Source organism: Trachurus japonicus, chromosome 20 (assembly GCF_045865225.1).
Source record: "Trachurus japonicus isolate A0001 chromosome 20, Traja_1.0".
In the NCBI taxonomy this organism is placed as follows: Eukaryota; Metazoa; Chordata; class Actinopteri; order Carangiformes; family Carangidae; genus Trachurus; species Trachurus japonicus.
The window spans coordinates 12,121,066-12,145,472 of record NC_140926.1 but is presented as its reverse complement, the minus strand read 5'-3'; the positions used below and the strand labels follow the sequence as shown (position 1 = coordinate 12,145,472).

Genomic DNA, 24,407 nt, shown 5'->3' with positions numbered 1-24,407 from the left:
ATATCATCTGGGGGTCCGAGGGGAGTCCAACGCAGAAGGTTTGGTTGAAATCGGGCCGGTGGTTTTGGAGAAAATGACCAAAAACCAAACAGGCGATTTTAAAAAGACGACAGGCGCGCGGCTTACGTTTTTTTTTTTTGACCAAAAATTTAAATTTCTCCAAACTCGGATATATCATCTGGGGGTCCGAGGGGAGTCCAACGCAGAAGGTTTGGTTGAAATCGGGCCGGTGGTTTTGGAGAAAATGACCAAAAACCAAACAGGCGATTTTAAAAAGACGACAGGCGCGCGGCTTACGTTTTTTTTTTTTTGACCAAAAATTTAAAATTTCTCCAAACTCGGATATATCATCTGGGGGTCCGAGGGGAGTCCAACGCAGAAGGTTTGGTTGAAATCGGGCCGGTGGTTTTGGAGAAAATGACCAAAAACCAAACAGGCGATTTTAAAAAGACGACAGGCGCGCGGCTTACGTTTTTTTTTTTTTGACCAAAAATTAAAATTTCTCCAAACTCGGATATATCATCTGGGGGTCCGAGGGGAGTCCAACGCAGAAGGTTTGGTTGAAATCGGGCCGGTGGTTTTGGAGAAAATGACCAAAAACCAAACAGGCGATTTTAAAAAGACGACAGGCGCGCGGCTTACGTTTTTTTTTTTTTGACCAAAAATTAAAATTTCTCCAAACTCGGATATATCATCTGGGGGTCCGAGGGGAGTCCAACGCAGAAGGTTTGGTTGAAATCGGGCCGGTGGTTTTGGAGAAAATGACCAAAAACCAAACAGGCGATTTTAAAAAGACGACAGGCGCGCGGCTTACGTTTTTTTTTTTTGACCAAAAATTAAAATTTCTTCAAATTTCTCCAAACTCGGATATATCATCTGGGGGTCCGAGGGGAGTCCAACGCAGAAGGTTTGGTTGTAATCGGGCTGGTGGTTTTGGAGAAAATGACCAAAAACCAAACAGGCGATTTTAAAAAGACGACAGGCGCGCGGCTTACGTTTTTTTTTTTTTTGACCAAAAATTTAAATTTCTTCAAATTTCTCCAAACTCGGATATATCATCTGGGGGTCCGAGGGGAGTCCAACGCAGAAGGTTTGGTTGAAATCGGGCCGGTGGTTTTGGAGAAAATGACCAAAAACCAAACAGGCGATTTTAAAAAGACGACAGGCGCGCGGCTTACGTTTTTTTTTTTTTGACCAAAAATTAAAATTTCTTCAAATTTCTCCAAACTCGGATATATCATCTGGGGGTTCGAGGGGAGTCCAACGCAGAAGGTTTGGTTGAAATCGGGCCGGTGGTTTTGGAGAAAATGACCAAAAACCAAACAGGCGATTTTAACGAGCGGCCAGGCTGCTCCTGCACTGTTCTATTTATAGACTTTGATAACGAGCTGGCCCCAACAGCTGGCCACTGCACACAGAGCAGAGCAGAGCAGAGAGATTTGTGCTCTGAGCAGCTTCCGAAAACAGCCCAGAAAAAGAGAACCGTACCTCTTATCAGAATGTGGCCATGACTACTGGGGCAAGGAGACCTTCCTGAGCACATTGATGTGCATTAAATGTTTGTAGGGCAAAAACTTTTCTCAGGGTCGCAAGGTAGAAAAGGGGGGCATTTCTGTTTTTCTAAAAAAATCAGCTCCTACTTTTATATTGAAGTGGATGAGCCACTGGAGCGGGTCTAGCTGCACAATTAGGCTCATAGAGACAATTCTGTAAGTCTGTCTGCTGTTTTGAACACATCAAATGAGACACGACAAGTGTGGCTACAAACCGGTGAGGAAATCATGTGTCTAGAGTTTAATTTGTGGCCGTGCTGGCAATTTATCCAGAAAAAATCCTGAATGTTTTTTCGATCCCTCTCACTCTAGCGATGATGTCACTCACTCTAAGCCCTGCTCGTTAGACGCAACACACACCTATTATAAAGCTGGATTTTGTCAAAAAACTTAATGATTTTAAAGCGGCCAAATATCAGAAACTCTTGAAGATATCAATAAGCTGAGTCATAGAGGAATACTTAAAAAGTTTGTCTACAGCTCAGAATTTGAATGAAGTCTCTAGCTGAAAGTATGTGGACACTTTAAAGGCTGAAAGAAGTAAGAAGATTTGAAGAGTTTCAAGACTGTTCCAATGCATTCTCTATGGGGAAAAAAAAATCAGAAATAGTTGAATATTGCAAAAAGTATGAATAGTTGAAAAGAGAAAAGACATAGCACACCTGTCCCGAAAAGGCTGAACATTTTGATATTCGAATTGTTGAAATAGCACAAAGTATGAAGGACTAGTTACATGACGAAGAAAGGCAGAAAATGGCCGAACCGAATAACAATAGTGTAAGAAGAAAAAATCCACACAATAACAGTAGTGCCCGGGCACTGGTCCCTGCAGCTATTTCATAGCTGTTGGGACCAGTGCCTGGTGCGATTGCCCGTGGCCCTAATTATATATCAGTTGAGAAGTGGCTGTCAAGCCGACCAGAAGATCTCCCAGTCGGCCGCCCAGCCAATATGCTCCAGCTAACCAGCGAGCAGGTTGCCCTGCGCGGTTATGCAGCCTTTATGACCAGCCTCAGTGAGTTAAGGCTAATGTAAGTCAATCATGTTCTCATGATAATCTTCAAGGTTTCCTTGAATTAACTGAAATAAACAGTCCAACCATTATTTATACCACTTCTTCTCTTTTTACATCTCACTCATGGTTGCGATAGTGACGCAGACTCTCATCAATCCAGACTACTAAATGATTTTTGTTTAGCCTCCTGTCTTAATCTAATTCTTTTTGTTCAGATATAACTGAACTTTCATGACCAAACATATAAAATAACCAGCAATGTTTGTTCGTTCTTAAATTGTAGAATGGCGCAAAGCCTCATGGGAAATGGGAAACGCGCTAGAGAAAAGACACTGAGAAAGTCATCATTAAACTAGCGGCTACGGCTAAAAATAGAACGACTCATGGAAGCTAAACAGCAAAGCTTATCAGTCCTGCCCGTGTGTCACGTTATTTATAAGTTATATTAACAAGACAACACAGTCCGTGCTAAGTGGGCCGGTACGTCGGTACCTGGTCGGTACTACGCGGAACCGTTACTTCTGGATTTTAAACCACAAGCATGTTGGTGAGTAGGACAAGACCCGAAACCGTGGCGTGTGCAGCGCGCTGTCAGTAAAATCCATTCGCAGAGCAGAGTAGGGAGGGGGAAATATACCTGACTGGATGTAATGTTATGGTCAGCAGCGTTAATGCTTGAGTGGCACTAATTGCAGCTCTTTCACCCCATTCAGCATTTCTGTAGCCTACTTTTAATACAAATCCATGATCTAACTGGTGCCCACTTCTGAAGGAAATAGCAAAATATAGCTACCCATATTTCTTATTTTTCTTATTCTAACCCTGCCCCACTCCACCCCTGATATATACAGTATATCAAGCGGCGCTGGCGGCTCGTTTCGGCAGCGTTCAGAGAGAGAGAGAGAGAGAGAGAGAGAGAGAGAGAGAGAGAGAGAGAGAGAGAGAGAGACACCGCTCCGTGGACACGGCCGTTGGTCACGGGCACTCAGAGCAGTAGGGTCCGTGTCCACCGGACGCTATGAAAAAAATGCGTCGTACCAGGCTCACGTCTCACACTGATGGTGAGTCACAGCCTCCTCTCTCCTCTTCCACCGGTGGAAACTCTCTGATTGTTCGCAACGGAGTCAGAACGGAGCGGACTCAGCGGAGACCGCCGGTGGATATTCATGTGAACACGTGCCTGCGCGCTGCGCGCATGTAGACCTTTCTCTCTTCCTCTCACATTGCGGATTATTGTGTGCGTGTGTGTGTGCGTGTGCATATGTAGGCTACAGAGGCACCTATGCATAAATACTGTAATACTGTCCCGTCTAAATAAACAGGACATTTACATTTAGGCTATGCGGTGTCATTTTGAATTATATTTTACACAGGGGTGCCGTGAGATTTTATGCACTTTTGAAAGGTGCCCTGACTGAAAAAAGTTTGAGAAACGCTGTCCTATAGGTTCTCTAAAGGCTCTCGTCATCCAGCCATAGGTCTGCATGAATTATTTCAATTGGGATTAGATCATTTATTTTATTAAAGAGTGATTCTATTGATAAGTGATGAGGATAATCGGAGGTTGTTCAAGGGGCAAATTAGAAAAATGTACCAAACTAGACAGTCAGTGTACTGATGGTTCCCTCTATACTACATCAAAAGGACTGAGTGTGCGGTTTACTTCACACAGCCTTTTAAAATACTGCTGTCCACACTTGCTTTCATCAACATCAAGTGTTGAAAGTATGATAAGCAGGCTCATCTCTTCTCCTCGGCCTGCCACTATAGATACAATCTAGAGGGCAGGGACATGCCTGCTCCTGTGTCTTTGTGATGACAGGATAAGTGAGGATGTCTGAATGTCAGGAAGGAAGGATGAGCACCTGGTGCAGACAGGCATGTGTCTGGGCATAATGATTTGTCAGTCCAGATAGCAGGTTGTATAATTTTAAAAATGTCTTATAACCTGCTGGATATAATAATGATTTATTCTCCTGTGGACTCATTGTTGACAGCTCCAGTAGTTACAAATCCTAGTAAATGGATCAGAGCCGCGAAGGCAGCACAATCCCCCCACAGAGGTAATTTGTTGTTAACTGAAGTCAATATGTTTTTGCATTTTTAATTATAGAAAATGTCTCAAACTAGAAAGTTACCATCCAGGAAAGTGAGCGTGTGACCCATATCCTCCGTCGGCTTCCCCTGGATCGGGAAAGGTGAAAATTAAAAACACTGTGCTCCTGGAGGACCTGCAGCTCTCCTCTCCATTGGCCTGTGAAGCGAAGCATTCAACTGTCCCACTGCTGTTCCTTCAGCACTGTCAGAAACCAGCTGAAGGTTGGTGCTGAAAACTGTCTGGAAAAGTATACCCGGCTTGCAGAAATGTTATAATTCTTATCTGAATTCACTGTTCCAAAGTGTTGCATTTACCCTTCAGTGTATTGGGTTTGACGTGATGTGCATTGCTGACTTTTTTTTTTTCTTTCCTTGGCTTCTTGCACACGTCTCTCCACGTTTACAGTGTGTAGAGAAACTTCAAATGCGCAGGTACAGAGCAGATTGCGTTTTTTTCAGGCAGCTGTCAATAGCAAACAAAGACCTGCAATCCACAGAAGATACGTGTTGTGCAGGCAGAGAAGCAGTCGGGGAGGCGGCGAGAGACAAGACTGGTGTGTAAATCCCTCCGAATGGCCTGAATCCGGCCGACCTCCGACCTTATGTTAATTTCCTCCTGTCGTCTGCCGGGCCCCGTTGCTCATCTCCAGCCCCACAACAACAACTTCCAAGCCTCTTTGTAAAAAGACGCCTCCTGTCTGGTGCCCGAGGAACTGAGAGGACTGTTGTTCCCATTTATCAGCTTAGTGAGAATTTACATTTTAATTGAATCCTGATGTTTGAGCCAAACTATACTTGCTAAGTAACTGGAGCTCCTTCAGAAAAGCAACTTACAGGCTTGAAGTGTGAGTCCACTGAAGATGACAGACAGTCAGAGCCGCTCACATTGACTATGCAGAATTTAACTTCATATGCCAAGATTGCTCACGCTGTCATCACCAGGAATATTCTTGGATTTTGTGCATGTAGGAATATCACAGGACTACAGTTGGGCTTTGTGTCTGTGTATTTACACATCAGTTTGTTTGTATTTTAATGAGTTTGTACGTGCCAAGATTTTTCATGCTTCCATTGCCAGGAAGATACTTGGAGCGTGTGTGTAAAGGCAGCAGGGAATTATAGTTGGACTCAAGGTGTGTGTGTGTGTGTGTGTGTCTGTATTCTCAGATCACTCACAGATCAACGCTCTATCATACTAATTAGGATGGACACGTCCACTCCTACGCCGTCTTTGATGTATCCTGTTGGCCAACTCTGCTGATGTGAGAGATTCTGTCTAATAAGATATGAGATAAAAAGATGTGATTCATCAGCACCTGCCTTTGTTTTGTCTACGTTTTACATATATTTAGAATATTATATCAGACAATATGGGGGCGCATGCTGTGGGCCTGCAGTTAATTTTGCAATGCCTTGTCGGCTTGTGGTGTGTTTATTATTATACTTGTTCTGTATTGCCAGACATCTGGTTGGTTTAAACTTATTTTAAAGTGGTAAACTTAATTTAAGTTTCTCTTTCCTGATGGCATTTTAAACATTTTCTTGGACTGGAAAATATTCACCCTTGAAAACTGTCCTCATCTGTCTCTGTCAGTTCTCAAGTGTTAAGTATTCCCATTACTTCCTCGATCAATCGGTAAATAGTCTGTTCTATAAAATATTGGAGAGTATTTCAAATGTTTCCACAGCACAAGGGAATGTCTGAAAGCAGTGTGCTTTGTCTGACTCACACTTTGAAACTCAGAGATCTTCAACCTACTGTTGTGAAAAAGAAAAGGAAAAAAAAACACATTTTTAACATTTTATTTTTGCCTTTTTCCCTTATTATGGTTAGTAATTGAGTAATTAATCAAAAAGTGTCACAGAATAACTGTTTTGTCTGTCTGTCCATCTGTTCACAAACTGAGGTCCAAAATGAATATGTCAGCAACTAGATGGATTGCCATGAGATTTTGTAGATATTCATCGTCCCCAGAGGACAAATCCTCTTAACTTTCGTGAACCCATAACTTTCTTACTGGTGCCAACATTAAAGGGTACATATTATGGAAATATCACTTTTTGAAGGCTCTTTAACATATATTTGGGTGTTTGTTTTGCCTTCCGGCCCCCAAAATGTGCAGGCTCCCTAGATTGAAATCCATGTGGTTTTATGAGCTGTTCCCTCAGTTGTCTTCCAGAGATGTAACTAGCTTTCGAATTCACATAACCCCACCCCTACCTGGTACCAGTAGAGGGGGTGGGGCGGGGTGAGCAGTAGCTGATTTGCATTTAAAGGGGCAGGCTCTGAAACCAGCCGTTCTAAAGAGGTCTGTTTTGAGAGGATGAAAAGAGAGCCGTGATGTTTGATCCTTGGGGTATTTTGACGCCAGCATGTCACAGACATGTCTTCAAGACACCTGGGAACTATTTTAATTTGTGGAAAAGGGGCATAATATGTCTCCTTTAACTTGATATTTGTGGTTTCCATGTTCCCATCAGCCTCTGCTGTTCTTTTTAATGAGCACACTAAAGCAATGTGATAAACATAACAAACATAATAATGGCTTAACATCAATATGCTAGCATTGGCATTGTGTTAGTTTGAATCACCACTTTCCCCAAATAGCCAGGCTGTCTACTCTTAGACTTGTTTTAAGGCATTGATTAATTGACTTACAAATTGAACTCTTGTAAGACTCTCTTTGAGTTCTGGGCTCATGCCAGACTAAAAGAAATAAGATAATTTCACAGTTTTGAAAGATGTGGCTAAAAGTCGAAATATAGCAATTTGAAAAAGTTCAGATGAGTGTCTCCTTGTAAGGGAAAGTTGCCTTTTCCCATTTCCTCCACAGAGCACCACTTCTGTCTCAGAGGTTTTGTTCTCTGTGTTCTCTTGTACAGCAGGAACCAGGTAGAGGACTATTGTTACGATTTGTCCCATTTGCACAAGGATGGATGGAGGCCGAGCTCATTAAAGAGCAATTAAAAAGCTAATTTCAATTGTTATTATTACATCATTTCCAGACTGTGGCACCTGCAGCCTTCATCCAACCGCTGTACAGTGTAACAAGATAGTGATTAACTGCTGCATTATTGCACTGATAAAGAGCAACTGAAAAGTCAAGAGCATAAATTGAACGACAGACTGTCGGAGCCAGTTTCCAAACAAAGCCATTAGGATTCTGACTAATTACATGAAGTCTGACCTTCCACTCTCATTGCTTCAAACCTGAACAAATAAACACTGCCCTCTCTGCTTTAATATGCATATGTGGAAATGAAAATAGATGATAGCAGCAACATTGTAACTTAAGGAGATTATGCCTTGGTGTGACACTGAAAATGTTATCGTTATAACGGTGAAGTTGATAAGAGTTAATTAACTGATAATGGCAGTCTATTCACTGAGACGAAGTCAGTGAATAGGAGTGAAAGGGTGGGAGTCAAAGCGAAAAAAATTGAAGTTCTTTAGATGTCAAAGAAAAGCAGATAATTTTATTCCCCCTGATTACGTTTCACATCGGGATGGCATGAATGCAGAGAATGCTGAGTAATCTCTATCAAAGCTGCCACAACAATGACCTGAACCATGGAGTATGAATTTCATCATGTCTGTTTCTATACAAACTGCACGACGAGCTTCTTGGAGAAAACACTACGCCTGTCACATCGCAGCCTTTGATCACTTGATGATGACCTCTTTCATTCACTGCTCCTATTCTTCTAAACCCCAGCATAAGACGGCAAGAGCAAATCAATAGCAACAGCACCACACAACCCCAAAATGTTACTGTTTTGGTGGAAGTAAACTTAACAAGAGGGCAAGAAAAACACACTTCTCCCTTCCTGTATGCAACACTCTACTTTTTTTTTTTCCTCCTGGCTTTCCGGCTGGGCAAGTCAGGGGTTTTATCAGCTCTATCCTCCTCTCTCACAGATGAGAAACAATGTGCTTTATTCCATTACACTGTAAATCCAATCTCATGCTTCACGCTCTGTAGAAGAGTAGCAGAAAGAGGGAATGAATGAGATGGTATGGGGAAATGTTGACACAAATCCTACAATCCCTTCGGCGACACCAGTTGGTCATTGGGGTACAGTTGAGGGATTTTGAAGCAATTAACCAATCAATTAAGGGGTTGATGGGGCCCCTGTGTAGCTATTATGGTAAAACATGTGTTGCTGAAGTGAGAAGTGTGTACTAGGTTCAACAAAGCACCAAAGTCTGGTTGTGTATTCATTTTGTTGCCTACTCCAACCAAGAGGTCACGCAAGGGAAATCAGAGCCCATCCTGAGGGAAAGCTTTCAAGTATACAATTAAGGAATAATTAGCATTTTACTGCTCAAAATGTAGATTTGCACACCCACACTCTATTATGTTGTCACCACAGAGGGCAATAGAGCACATCCCGGTCTTATAAAACCGAATGAAAACTTCTGAGCATGACTGGCTTGAGAATGAGTGCCTTTTCAGATCCCTCTATTACTGCTGTTGACTCTCCCAGACATCTGATGAGCGTCTAAATTAATAATGAATCGGGAAGAAATAAATATTTAATTCTTTAAATCTGTTGCAAACAGCTTGTAATATTCACTGATCTGTCTCCTGTATGATTAACAGAGCAATATATCGCCTTTAAAAAGCTATATGCCTTTTAATGCTCCCTGCAGCTTACAGCGGTATTCATCTTCTGGCAGCGGTGAGCAAAATGTCTCGCATATGGAAGCGTCACTGCTAGGTGTTGAACACTGCCAAGTGCTGAGGAAGCTGATATGTGACTAATTACTGTTGATACTGATATTGCCACAAAAAAAAAGCCTGCTCAAGCTCTCATATTGAATATTGCAACATAATCGGGTCTGCTCACAGCAAGCTGCAAATATCAACTAACGACTATTGATATCTTCACTCAGAGACGTCGCTTAACTCGCTCCAGGGTTTAAACTGGTTATGATTTTTAATAGTGTAGACCGTGGATTGAGATGTCTCCCCTCTGGTTTGTCAAGTTTTCTAACTACACTTTTGAAACAGTTTTGTTTTTTATTAATTTAGAAAATCAAGATCTTTGTAGCCAACCAAAATATGTAGCAGCCATTCTAGCTGTCTGGCTCTGATGGACGCCAATGTCAGTGCAGTGTCAGTCAGTCCAAGCTTCACCCATCCTCAAACGTCTCAACAGTTGTTAGTTAGATTGCTATGACATTTTGCACAGACATTCGTGGTGAATCATTCAATTAGCAGCGCGAGGAAATCGACTTTCTTGGCTCTCAGTGAAATATCTCGGATAAACTGTCATGAAATTTGCAACAGATGTTCTTAAATTGAAACATAATTTTGTGCATTCATGACTCTCAGATACCGAATTCAAATGATGGGGGTTGAGCTCATCAACAAGTTGACATTTACTCAAAATGTTAGCATTGGGTATGGTAGCATGTCGTTGTTTAGCATTAATATATCATGGTATATCATCGATAATTATATCAACTTTTTTGAAACAAAGTTTTTTGAAGCAGATGGCTCAAAATACTGCAATACCCATCAGTCTCTATCTGTTTTCCTTTGGAGAAACCTGCCATTTAAGTGTGCACATCACAGACATTGTAGGCCAATTGATGTGACTTTTCTTCCCAAAAAGCACCCTGGGATTTATAGGTAGCTCTTCAAAAAGAAAACATATTCACTAACAGGGTCTTTAGTGCTGTTGATTCAACTCGGAAGGATTTATGCAAAACTAAGCAGTTGATGTACACAAACCAAGATAAACACCCTCACCTCACAGCTGCTAACATGGCTTTAGATTTCTTTTAGCAGGAGAAGGATAAAGTTTTACATAGAAAAGACAGACGGGACTCCTCACATATAAACTGGTGGTTGTCTAATTTAGTGTCACCCCCTCTGAAGTCTGTAACCACCACATCAGAGTTGATTAATTACTTGACTTCATTAATAAGCAGGGCATATTTCTCACTCGAATGGCATCCTTCTCCTCACCAAAGCATATCATTAAGAAATATATATATTTCAGTGATTTTTGACTTTAGCATAAAGGCAATCAGTATGGCCAATACCATTAAACCATTATAAAGTGCCTGTAATTCCTTGATCTCCTTTGAATTCTTACTTTTAGAGGCACTTTCCTTCACATGAACCGTCTTTGTACGGTTTGTCTAACATAGGCTGACTGAAGTGTTCAGACATTTACTTTCATCTTGTGCAGGAGCATGCCTCAAAGATGGGAAAAGGTGAAAGTGACTCTGCAGAGGGGGGCTGGAAAAAAAGGCATGTTCAAAGCCAAAGTAAGAGTTTCTTCCTTTTTTGCTGAGTGGCCTAAATTTCCCAGAAACAAGCTGGTGCTTCCATCTTGTAATGCTATTTTGATGGTTCCCGTTCTACTGTGTGAAGACAGGTAGACTCTCCTGGGCTCACAATCTCCATCGGTAGGCAGAGCAACTTCAGACAAGAGTCTGTCTAAATATATTTACTTGTCATCACCCTGGTGTATAGTTATGTCTTCTTTGATAAATGGAAAAGTAAACATAAGACTTTACCTCCTACACACAGCCTGGTCCAGGACTGACTTCTTACCTCCAACTGGAGTGTTGCCAGTAATTGAAATTAATTATCTTGTCCAAAGTGAGACAAAAACAATTACCCAAGAACCCCCTGGCTTGTCAACAAAGCTCGTTTCTCTAGAGAAGAATGGGTAGTGTGTAACTGTCCTTTGCAGTCGGCCAATACCGGAGACGTGCAGAGATGATGGATGTCTGTATTTCCAGTTGGTGCCTCCTTTCTAATGAGTTCCTCTGCCATATTGCTGGCTCATTATGAAAAAACACAGAACTGCATCACTGAGAATAATAAGAAACGATAATATCCTGGTAATGACTATGATGATTATCAGTTTGTGCAACTTTTGGTGGCTTTTATCAGCTCTGTCGGTTATTTTCCTTTCTCTAATGTGCGGTTTATGAGTCGGTGACATCAGCTGTAATATACAAAGACAGTGATGTGCTACATTTAACAAGAGTGTACATATTATGATATAGGTTAAACATTTCTTCCAAGGCTTTTGAGATTCTTCCATTTACGTGTATCTCTCAGACTGACAAACGCTGGAAAACCTCTCAGATTTTTGACATTTCTCGTTTCTGCTGCAGACCTGAGAAGCAAACAGAAATCAAGGTTTCCAAAACTCCAGAGATCGAAATGCAGCGTAGCGAGAAGACCAATCTTGATTTCCTGTGCACACCTGCTTAGAGTGCATCACGGTTCACGCAAATACAAACTCCCCCTGCGCCCGTCGGCCTGAGATTGTGTAGGTGTGTTTTTGTGTTTGTGAAAATGAGAAGCACAGAGACCAAGGAACAAAGCATGTCATACACATCTGAAAGTGTGTGCATGGTTGTGCAAATGTACACCAAACAATCTAGTGTTTGTGAATGTATTATCAGTGTGTATGATATCTGTGCCCTCGGTTGCCCCGAAACACAAGATGGTGTTGAAAGAAACAAATTTCTTCTACTACTTCTTTGAAATTGGAAGATTTATTCCAGCTCCCTGAGACAGTTTGTTTTTGAACAATTGCTTCTGGTCCCCTGTGGCCATGAGGAGTAATGTACAGTTTATCTGTCTGCTTAATCTGCAATGCTGCATTGATGTGAAGCTCCATTAAGGATGTTGTTGTAAAGGTGAGGAAGTGGTTGTGACTGTAGCAAACTTTTCAACAGATCAAATTGTCCTGTATTTTAAAATGACAGGATCATCACAGTTAAAGAGGAACTAAGCAGGATTTCTCCCATGGCTATGCTACATTTTCACCTTCATTAAAAAGCTCCGGAGTAATTGTAGTTAACTACATGACTTGTGACTTGTTACGAGTGAGAACGGAGGCTCTCTGTCTTCCTGAAAACCAACCTGTAACATCGGTGTCTCGTCTCTGCACTCCACGACACAAACGCACTCCGTAACCCATAATCTTTTCTTCATGACGGTTGAGACTACACAAACACGCGCCATAACATCGTAGCCTATATGTAACGTTTTCCATCGCTCCATACATTGATTTTTCACCGGCTTCGTTGTAAACAGATGCACATGGGTGAGAGGAGCGTAACCGAAACAGCGGAAAAGCCAGCGGACTTGCATAGTTCCCCTTTAAACAAGGTCCACTTTAGAAATAGCCTTTTACATTCGGCCACGCACACACTAGGTGCCATATGGCAGTTTATATTCCCACTGGACTATTTCAAGCTTTTTAAAATGAAATATGAATCTTTAATTGAGTGATATTCCCCCTTTAATTTGGGTCTGCCTTTAGAAGATTACAGTGCACAGGAGATGGTGCTAGTTTTCCCCACTGTCGCCGCTCTGGATTATATGCGCCTTGAGTACTTACATAAGTGGCTTTATTTTTCTATCCATTTAGCCATGGGTAGCTTTTGCCTACTCTATCTTCACTTAAATTGCTTTTGGCTTCGCAAAATTACTGAGTGGGAATAAAATATCTTCTTAACACAGATGAACATCAGCAGACTGCACTCTTTACCATGAATGGCAAACGCCGTGCCCAGCAGTCACATACATAATTGTCCTCCACAGCCTCACCCTCTCCATTTTGACATTAATTAATCTGAAGCAATCTCCAAACTGCCCATGGGGCCAAGACCTCACGCCTCCAAACCTTCAATTCCCATGATTGAATTTCACAGAGTTCATTTCTCCAGCCCTTAACTTTGCCACTTCGCTAATGGTGATCGAAAAAAAAAAGAAGACACAAAAAAAAAAAAAAAAAAAAGAAGAGTGAGGAAAAAAAACTCACCATCAGCCATATTCTTTTTGTGATCCATCATGGGCTATAGAGGGGAGGACAAAGACAAATACAGCCAGCCAGAATCTGGGCAGAGAGCGAGAAAGATGACCCCTCTGGACTCTGGTGCTGCGTATCATTATCTCACTCAGTCCATTCATTCACTACCTTTGGATGGACTGAGCCCCCCAAAACACTCTATCACACCCCTACATTGCAATGTGTGGGACGGATGTGGACTGCACAGAGCCACTAGTAAAAGATAAAGATGGAGCAAACATCCACGAGGATCCTATGCGGCAGGGCAGGGAGTCTTAACAATGCTACGATGCTAAAATGCTAATGTTTAGAGCAGCGTATAAATTCGCCATCTTGCTTTAGCTTGTTAGCATGCTGACACGTGACACTAGCATGGCTAAAAAAAAGTATCAGTAAGCGTTATTTCATCTCTTTAGCTGGTGAATTAGCACTTGGACATACTTCAGCCTCTTTGCTGAGTCTGTCACCTCCAGAAGTGCCGTCCCCCCTGTCGCAGACATACTTCCTCTGACACCGTGACAGTTACAGCATCATTGTCCAATCCCTCTTCCCGTGGAGCGTGGCAGTGAAAGTAGTCGGTGTGGAGTCCTGGCACTACAAGGCCCTGGATGGTGCTGCTGCTGCTGCTGCCGCCGCTGCTGCAGGGACGCAGTAAGGCTGAGTAAGCCTGAGAAATCGCATGGCTTTGGCCCTGCTGCAGCGTGGGATGGCTCATTGAGTCTGCAGGTATGGATCAGTGTGAGGAATGACTGCAGTCTTTCACAGCTGGCCAGCTTCTATCTCCCTCTCTCGCCCTTTCGTACTCTTCCTCCCTCTACCTGTCTGTCCCGAGCTTTTATTCTCCAGCTTCTTTTCTCCCGATAAAAGACCAAAACCTCCCTCCTCTCGCAATCTCTCACTCACCTGTTCTCAACCAGACTCCTGCACAATCACGCATAGTGCAAGCGTCTGAGTGTGCCTGTATCCCCACCTCCACATGAGAAAATTTATGACACTTTATGTGTCAGCGAGTGTGCGTGCATGTGTGTGTTACGTGCCCCAGTGGTTGACTGGCTCTGTTTGTAAGGTGTGAGCTGACCCGGGGCTTGAAACAGCAGAGAAACCCGATGACAGATGGTGTGTTTGAAAGAGAGATTTGGGCACTTGGCTACGGTCAACTGAGGTCTGGCACTGAAGTAGGAGCTTGGCCTGCTGTTAGTATATCTCCTCCCATCACTGTACACACAGACACGCAACATGGCCATGAATCATTACGCACGCACATGTTGACAAAAAGAAAACTCAGAAATAAACGAACAAAGATGTGACGGGGGAATATTCTCAAATTAGTATTTTGCCCTGTCTCGTACGCCTTTTCTCCTGTCGATAGATGAAATAGATAAAAGTTGGCCTTCAGCTTCTTTCATCGTGACATTACTTTGAAAATATTATTTGGTCACTGCACTTAGTAGACTTTAAAAAAATGATCCAAAACTCAATTTCTTCAAAAACCAGAAAGATGAAACACAATAGGCGACAAACAAACGCACGCATTCAGAGCCACGCACAAACACACCCCAGAGAGATCATATACAACCAGGTGAAACGTACGGGGCTGCCTCTGAAACTGAAATTTTTTGTGGTTGCCTGGCAACTTGATTTGGTTTGGCTGACATCAAAACAGGAATGCTGAGCAACAGAGGTGGCCACACACGCACACACAAGCTAGAGGAGAAGAGAAATGCTGCTGTAGGGTTTTGCTTCCCCCCGTCTCAGGCCTCCTGTAAACTTATATTCTCATAACTATCCCTCATCACTCATTCAAAGACACGGCATTGTTTCCAACTGATGAAACTTGAGGTGTGGCCCCGACAGCCAGAGACTCAATCTGATGTTTGGCTGCAGCTCCACAGGTTTTGCTTTTGAGCCTTGAGCAGTGAAATACAGGTGGAAAAAAAACAGAGTGGTCTTGAATTACTGAATCAAGCAGGAAAAGTTCTTCTCTGCTTTCAGTCTAAGAATAAATTTGATTGCTAATTTTGTTACGAGAAATTAACTCCGTTTATTGTATCAAAACTTCATTATACCTGTCAAGCACTGTCACTGCCTCTGGCATGCCGTCTCTTTCTTCATCCAATCTGTTCAGATATTTTAAGAAAGCAGATCTGCTCCCTCTGTGCTGCGAGAGAAAGAAAAAGGTTACCCACGCATTTCCCAGAGTTGTACAAAGTCCACTTGAAATGTAAATCTCAGCTTTACTTCTCCCCATCGTGGGTAGCCACATTTTTATGAAAATTACCTGATTTGAATTTAGATGTGGGTACACGGGAGCCGAGGCATTCACCGAGGCACGTTGCTGTTTAACGAAGAGGCGTATTAACAGGCTTGTTGACTCCGCTACGTGTCTGTCAAAAAGACAGACACACACTTTGTGTCATAGCCCTAAAGCTGTGCACAGCACTGTTTGGGCTTTTGGAGCTTCATAGAAGCTGCGTTCATTCACCGGGGGATAAATGGGTAATTGAACTGGGGATGTCATTATTAAAATACACAAAGGCACAGAAACAAGGTGCTGTCACTCTTTATTCTGCCTCTGCTCTCAAACACACATGAATACACACAGTCATCTCCATGACTAAAGAGGACACTGACTCACACACATTTCCTGTAGACCTATCCAACTTTAATAATAGCCAATACCCCAAAAACAAAACAAGTTCTTAAAAAAATGTTAAATATGTATGTCCTTAAATGTATTGATTTATTTTATGGGGCATTTTTGTGCCCAAAAGGGAGAGTCCTCATAATGTCTCTGGAAAACAAGGTCCCCACAACATTAGTCATGCCTGAACACACACACGAGTCCGTGACTTCAGAGGACATTGATTTTCTGTAGATTTATCTAACTTTGACCTAAACTAGTCTACTTAACCTAAACCAAACTTTATCCCAACCTCAAAACACAGTCTCCAGTAGCATATTCTAATATGTTTCGATTTATTTTATGGGGACCTTACACGTAGGTCCCCACAACATAGTATATGGTATAGTAATAGGACACACACACACACACACACACACACACACACACACACACACGAATTTCATTTTTATCATATGGCATTTTTGTTGTTCAGCCAACAGCTGACTGAACATTGGCCTTTTGTGTATTTTCTCAATCAAAAACGCGTTTGGCAGTGTGCTGCATTCACAAAACACTTCATCCACAATTTTAGGCAGCTGCTCACGGATATGCATGACAGAGTTGAAGCCCCACTTTCAGTGAGCATCCTCTCTGCTGAAGTGTCCTTGAAACTGAATCCTGACCATCTCTGTCACGGCCGGGAAGCACTTTCTGGAGATTTACAGGTGAAAGGAGGGGGAAAATATTTTTATACTATTTTTTATGTAATGTTTTTTATGCTGCTGAGATAATTACAGCACCATTACTGCACTGAGGTAAAATAGCTCAAACTGCCCAAATGTCTTCCTGTCCCACTTGTAGCTGCAGCGGTTATTGGGCTGTAGTCCTCTCCTCCACCTGCAGCACAGCTGTGCGCCGCTGCCACGTCTATCCTCGCTGCTGTGGAGTGGACGCGCGAAGTGGGGGCGCACTCCTCAGCCATCAAAACCCTTCTGGTGAGATGCGCAGCTGTGTCTGAGAGCAGCACTGGACACACCACCCACCTCCCATCTCTCTTGGCTTTTGTTTGTGCACAAGCACTGGACTGTTTAGTTAAAGGAAAGTTTTGTGCGTGTGTGGTTTTTTTCTCTCTCCCCCCTCCTTGCCGTTGCTTTTTCGCACCCGCGTCCTCCTCCAAAGAGCGGAGGCATATTGTCTGTGGCGCAGCGCGACAGTGCGGTGTCCGATTACAACCAGTGCGCTGAGGAGCCACCGGCACAGAGCGCTCCTCTGTGGGCAGAAATAGCACACAGGGCTCCGGAGGGACGAGAGAGAGCGCAGAGGAATCTCTACAGAGAGAGAAGGAGTTTACCGAGGTCGTTTTTGTGGAGGAGACAGAGCAGAAGTGAGGATATTTCATCTTCAGCTCATCTTTATTTTGTCTTTCCTCTTGCCACTCTTCTCACCGGGACAAGTCACGCTGCTTCGCTCCCTACTAGATGAACGGGGAGCTGGACACCTCACTTGGTAAGAAGAACCATATTTCTTTCTTATGCATTGTGCACCAGCTTTCGTTATATAGATTTGTCTTATAGGCTTGTGCAGCCATTCCGTTTCCAAGCGCAAGGCAGCATTTGTTTTCAGGAGGAAACAAAACACCTTTCCTGACTTCTCTTGCTCGTCTTTAACATCATTTCACACAGCCACATCACCTGCTAGAAGAGGTTTCACTACATCTGGTTTAACGACAGCATGGCAGCATTTTTAGACAAACCATACACTGATCCACAAATCCAAAATTACACAACGTAAATAATCAGTTTCAGAAGTTTTGCATTTGGCTCTGCAATGCCTGGCCACTTGGTGGTGCTGGCAGAGTGCAGCCTCCACCAGCTCCATGTCTGAGAGCTTCCACCAAGTCTTTATGTTCAATAAATTCACAGCACTGTTTGGTTTTCTCTCTCCTCTTTCTATGATATTATGGGAATTGATTAGGGTCTGCTATCATAGGCAGCTGCCTCAGGAGCACATGTTTGATGCATTCAGTGCACATGTACCTATCAAGAGAAGCATAAAAATATTATATGGTCCAATATATTTTTCCTAATAGTCCAGGTGATGTCTGTGCACCAGCAGCCTTGACAGATCAAAAACAAACTGGGAATATTTCCACAGATGTTTTTTTGGTCTCTTGTGGTGTTGTTTCGCCCTTTAAAAAAAAAAAAAATCATTTCCTTTGTACAGCAGAGCTGTGTCCTTAAATGTGGCTTTCAATGCATTATTTCTTGCTGTCTAACCCTTCATTTTTAACATTGCCTTTCTATTCGCTTTGGTGAAATTCTGTCTGTTTTCAATGAAATGCCACAGAGCTCATGCCCTTTATGAGACACATCGATTGTGTGCTGTATAATACTCAATTTTTTATATATTTGATTGCAGTATAGGGAGATGTACCAAGCTTCTTTTATTCTCACCATACCTATTGAGGTTCTCAGACCTTGCAGCCATACAGTACAGACCTCGAACTCAAGTCTTCTCACACAAAGGCCGAGCCAGAGCTGAGTCCTTGAAAGTTTTTTATGTATAGTTTAGTTATTTGCATAAAAGCTCCACTTGAACTTTTCCTTACACTCAGCAAGTTTTGAATTAAACATATTGTAGCTTTTTTCACCAAAGTCCTGACATGCTCTCCACTCTAGTATTTGTCAATGAGCAGCTTCAGAGACAGAGAGTGGTAATAGCTTTACCTGTGCTGTTGCTGAAAACGTGACTCGTATTGTGTAAGATATAATTTATGTTGTTCAGGTCGCTGTGTGTTCATCTTTCATTCTACTCAATGATTAACTAAACATAACTTTTTAACTGTCACTCTTTCAGTGTTGAGTTTTTTAAGCCTAGGGCAAACATACAGACTCTTTTCCATTCTATTGGCATTCACTGTTGTTTTGATGGTGCTAGCTTCAGGGACTTTAAAACCGTTGTTGTGATAAACACAGTCAGCTCTCTGATATTATGGCCCCAGATGCATGAGGATGCTGTAGCGTGTCCGTCCTGTCACACTGCGCTCACCGGTGTCAAAAACTGCCCCTTATCCAGATGGTGGAATCATTTCAGATTCACAGTGGCCGGGGCCTTTATTAGACCTCGATGCTAAAATCCCCGAGGGGAAAAGAGATGAAAAAGAAATACTAAATGAGAGTGAGAGGGATGGTGTGAAAGTGCTGAATCAAGAAGAAATCATGTGACATGATGCCTTCTGGCAAACGATGCCAATTTAAATTGCAGCCGAAGCTCTAGAGAAACACTCCATGGAGAGAAAACAACATTAGAGGTGGAGTGGCTGTCTGGTTAATTGATTACTTGATCAACAGGAAATGAATCTGCAAATAGTTTAATTACTAATGAAGTCAGTTTTTACGCTAAAAACTCAGATTCTCATATCATATCATAAAGAATACTAGGTTTAATTTAGTGGTTGTAGTTCCTCAGATGTTTGTAGATGTTTTATTATGGATTTTGGGCTGTTTGATGTATCAGATATACAAATACTGAATATGCCAGTTTGGGTTGTGAGCAGCTGTGATGTGTGTTTTTCACTGACACTTTGAACGTGTCAAAAATAATTCATTTATTGAGTGAATCACCAGCAGTTTAATCAATAATGGCCATAATTGATAGTTGCAGCCCCAAAGAACATGAGTGAGTCATTAAACAGATTAGGAGCAGATCCAGATGAGCCTGTGCTATGGAAAAAACCAGCGACACATTCCAGCGCTGAGTGAGGAAGAGCAGCGTATGATTAGTGTGATTGATATTTGCGCTGCGTTGGGAATTTGCCCGTGTGCTGACACCGAACAGCAGCACAAACACAGCAATTAGTCCCAGCCTGGAGAATTCCATGATGAAAATGACCTTAGTGGCCTCAGCGTGCTGTGTGGTCGCTATAGAAACCGATTGAATGACAAGCCCATTGTCGCCGACCTTTGTGATTCGGCATCTCCTCAGGGGTCGAGTCCTGTTGGGAGTGAAAGTGAAAGGCATTATCATGCATGTGTAAACTAAACAGCTATTACCCTCTGGCCCCTCGGTGCTCTTCAAGGCCCTTTGGTTACTTATTTATCTGACACCAGCAAGATGGGGCGACGGGATAGTTTGTCCGTGCACACACAGCCTCACAAAAGATCTGGCTTTATTGGCTGTGAATTGCTTGGAAGCCCTGATTTTACAAATTCTGCTCGGTGGATGATTTATTGCTCTTATGCAAGTAAACCCAGAGTCTCGAACAATAGCCGGAGTGGTTTGCTGTACTTCCCTGCCGTGCTTTGTCCTCTCACTACCACAGGCTATTTATACATCACAACCACTTTGCCATTATCTCCCTCGCTTGTTCTTCCTGCCACTTCTGATTTGAAGACTGTAGTAGCTTCAGAGAAGTAAGAAGATGCTGACTCTAAACATTTGGGTTTGTTTTTATTGCGCTGCTGCTTTTTTAAGTTTTGTGGTTGTTTGTGCCAATTGCAGTGTATTCAGATACATTTCTGACCTATTCCTACATATCTGACAATGTTGCCAGGGTGAAGGTAAACAGCTCGTTCTTTTCTCCTCCACCATTCTCGCTTATGTAGTGAGATGGTGTGATGTTGCTATGGCTACTTCAAGGTTTCCTGCAGGGGATTCAAGTGCCCGTCCATCAGAAAAGAAAAGGAAATGTGGGCAAAATAAAAGTTTATCATCCATGCCACTTCTGTTCTTTAAAGGCTAATGTGTCATAATGGTTGCCATAGGGATCGTGAGGAAACTATCAAGTGGGAAGCACAATGCAAGCCCATCATCGCGTCTGTTGTGTGCCTTTGCAAACGTCTGCATGACGGCACGGCTGCAGCCGTCATGTAGATAAAGTGGAGTTGCATCTCTTTCCGTCAAGGTCAGCTAATGAATGACAAATGAAACATGCATTGTGCCATTACTCTTCAACACATTGTCATTTAATTTACCATGGAGAATATTGTACTATAGCGATACACATCTGGAGTAGTAGTGAGTTAAAGTGCATATGAAAAGAAAAGACTGATTAGTTAAAGGAGCTGAGGAAAGAAGTGGTTAAAAAAGCGCTTGTGTGGAAACACACATGCACACATCAAACACACATCAGTTGTCTTGTGGGACGGATCCTTGTAAAACAGGCAGAGGAAGCTGTGGTAATTTCACACTGCATGCTAAACAGCAGAAACAGCACAGGGGCAGGTGTAGGAAATGATTTGAGTTCACAGTGCGGTGGGGGGAAGCGCAGGCAAGCGATATGTGATCCTGGATGCACTATTATTTCTGCTGCATGGATCCAAGAATGAATGTCTGTGGTTTTTTGGAGTAAAACATCCAGTATCATGTCCACACGTCAGCGGGAATTAGCATGGCTAAACCAGCCTTCACTCGCTGCCACTGTTACACTACATCAGCTCTGTCCCTCTCTCCACTATACAACCTCAAACCCCACTCAAATAGCAGAGGAATCTGTCTTTTAACCACGATGCCAGCCCAGGAAGAAGAGAGACTCTATTTGGGTCACGATTAAATAATCCCCAAAGCCTCTTTTTCACTGGGGGATCAAGCCAAGAGGATGTTTGAAAGGTTAAACAGAGATGGATCCAAACTTCTGTGACAACAGGAGAAGCGATTATTGTAAACTTATTTAAGTTTGGAGTTTGTTGTACTTTTCTTCTTGCACTTGTGTTGGTATGAGGCTGCACGGTGTGAGCGAGCAACTGAGGAGGAGAGGGAGGAGGAGGTGGAGGTGGAGGTGGAGGAGGAGAGGGGAGAAAGCAGCAGAGAGTGCGTGTCGAGGTGTAATGAGTCAGGGGAGAAGAGGTGAAAAGAGGATTTTAAAACCAGAGATCGAGGAAGAATGAGCGAAGAGGCTTTGCTGGTCTTTGTTTATCGACTGATTGAGTGCCACGCGGCCATTCGAAGGATGAAATGAGTCATGAGTTGTCACCACCACCACAACACACACAGAGACGTACACACTTTTTCGCCTCTGGGCTGTCACCCCAGCTGTATTTCTCTGGAAGATGAATGAGTGTGAGGCATGAATGAGAGGATCATTTGATAGCGGCGCTCAGCTCGTATATTTCTCTTTTATAGGAGCTTCTTCTTTCAGGCAGCAGCTCGCACCTCTGAGGTGAGAGCAGAACTGGACTGCCTCCTGTGAGACTTTGACACTCTCCGCTATGTATAGTCACAGCTAAATTAGCAGCCTGCACCTATTATTAAAGCAGGTGCATGGGCATGTGCTTTGTGTGTGTGACATGATGTTGTGTTTTCCATATGTTTGTGGGGTGGAGATGTAGTTTAAATCTCAAGGGTTGGATTTTAAAATTTCTTTTTTGCTCCTCATGGGACGTGCATCACCGTGTCTTATCTTTACAGCGCAAATCATTATACGATAAGAAGCTCTTTTGATGTGATGTGTTTGGAACTATCTGAGCTTCATCTATCGCAGCACGGCAAACAACCAGAGAAGCTCTAATTTGATCAGTGAGAGGATATAAATACAGAAAATCCTTTAATCTTCAGCAAATGAAAACATTTAGCTTCACTTTGAAATCATTATGAAGGGGTAATCAGAGCAAAATCCTCGAAAAAAAAAACATTCAAGTTGCAAGAGGATGCTTCCTTCTGCAGATGAATGAGAAAACGAAATTACAGAGTGCGCTATATTCTTTTTATCCAACCTTATATGAAAGTTTGCGATACCATCTAAAAGATAAAGCGGCCCACTACTTGTAGTTCAGCCATGCAGGAAAAATGGGAACGGAAGAGAGATACAGAGGGAGATTAGAGGGGAGATATAAAGAGAGAGAAAGGGAGATTGGACAGCGTAGATAGAGGTGAAAAGATAAGAACTTAAGTTTCCCAGACAAAGAGGGGAGGGGCCTGCTTTTTGAAAGGAAAACAAAAGGTAAGAGAGTAAAAAAAAGAAGAGGAAGTATAAGGAGATAGAAGGGGGTGATACAAGAAGTGATGAGCAGACAGGCGGGCTGAACAGGTTTTGGAGAAATAGCTAAATATACAGGGAAGACACTCTCTCAGGAGGCAGCAGTCTAGTCGGTCTCCGGATGCAGCTGTCAGTGCAAGAGAAGGATGGAGAGAAAGACGGAGAGACAGGACAAGACAGAAAAGCAGGAACAGGGAGCAAAAAAAAGAAAAGAAAGGAGGAGGTGGGAGATTCGACAGAGGAAGAAACAAAAGGAAGTGCAGGCGATGGAGAGGACGTGTCCGTCACTTTTCAAACTCTCCTCACTCCTTCATTTGAAGTTTGACGTCCCGACTCAAATCTCTCCACACTCACACTGTGAAACTCAGACCTTGTTGCCACTAAAGTGCAAAAATGTCGACATGCTGCACCTGAGTTGCTTCAAACGCTGCCTTTCACTCAAAACAGTTATCGGTTATGAGCAGCGCTGAGTGATTTGGGGACTTGTTTGCCCTGGGTTTCGCCTCTCAGGCCACATATACAGGTGGAACTGTTGTACTCGAGCAATTTTAAAGTACTTGTACCTCACTGTATTTTTTTAAACACTTCCACTGCTCCACATTTCAGAGGGAATTTAAAATCACTCCATTTGTACAACAGCTGTAGTTGTTAGTTCCCCACTAAATGAAGATTTCACATGAAAAAATCATAATAAATAAAATGCATTATTAATGGATACGACTTTTTTTTATGACAACTTTAAAGAAAATCTGTTTTTGGTTGTGACTCATTTGCACTTTGCATTGAGCTTTTTTCCCTCTAGACTTCTCATATGTTTTCATTTAAGGACTGAAGTCTGGAAAATAGTTTTAGTTTTATACAGTTTTTTTCTCTTTCCTGTCTGATAATGCTCTAATCATGCTCTTTAACTCAAGATTAGAACAGAGGACTTTTATCTGCAGTATTGTCTTACTTTAAAGGGATATTTCTATTTTGTCGACGTAGAGTTGTGTGAGGTCATCATATGTATTCAGTACGTTACCTGCAGTAGATTGTGTTAAGTGTTCTCCCTACTTGGAAAGCTGACCGGGAACACCAGGAGAGTGGCAGAGCTGTGTGCTGCTGTGCAGAAAAAAATGTCTGGTAGACACTTTTAAAAACTCACAAATATCCTTCTAAATATTTGCTTCACGTAGAATATTTACAGTGGTTTATCTTCCTGTGAAAACAGCACTTTCCTCATGCACTACTTTCTCAACTGCTGAACTAGTGTATCTAATCCCTACGCATCTATGGAGTTCACCTCACCACTCCGTTATTCATTCGGCTGACCTG

General features: G+C 42.6%; 1 protein-coding gene across 4 annotated transcripts in view; it reads left to right on the top strand.

The window, feature by feature from the left end:
* The first annotated feature begins 17,039 nt into the window (after window positions 1-17,039).
* The window catches only part of sema5a (sema domain, seven thrombospondin repeats (type 1 and type 1-like), transmembrane domain (TM) and short cytoplasmic domain, (semaphorin) 5A), a 119,473-nt gene continuing 112,105 nt past the window's right edge, over window positions 17,040-24,407 (top strand). The window contains exon 1 of one of the 4 annotated variants that reach the window (XM_085763635.1): window positions 17,040-17,626. The gene's annotated coding sequence lies outside the window, so the exon portion shown is untranslated. The remainder of the gene's footprint in view (window positions 17,627-24,407) is intronic. The other 3 variants (XR_015034525.1, XR_015034526.1, XM_085763636.1) reach the window with 3 other exon arrangements.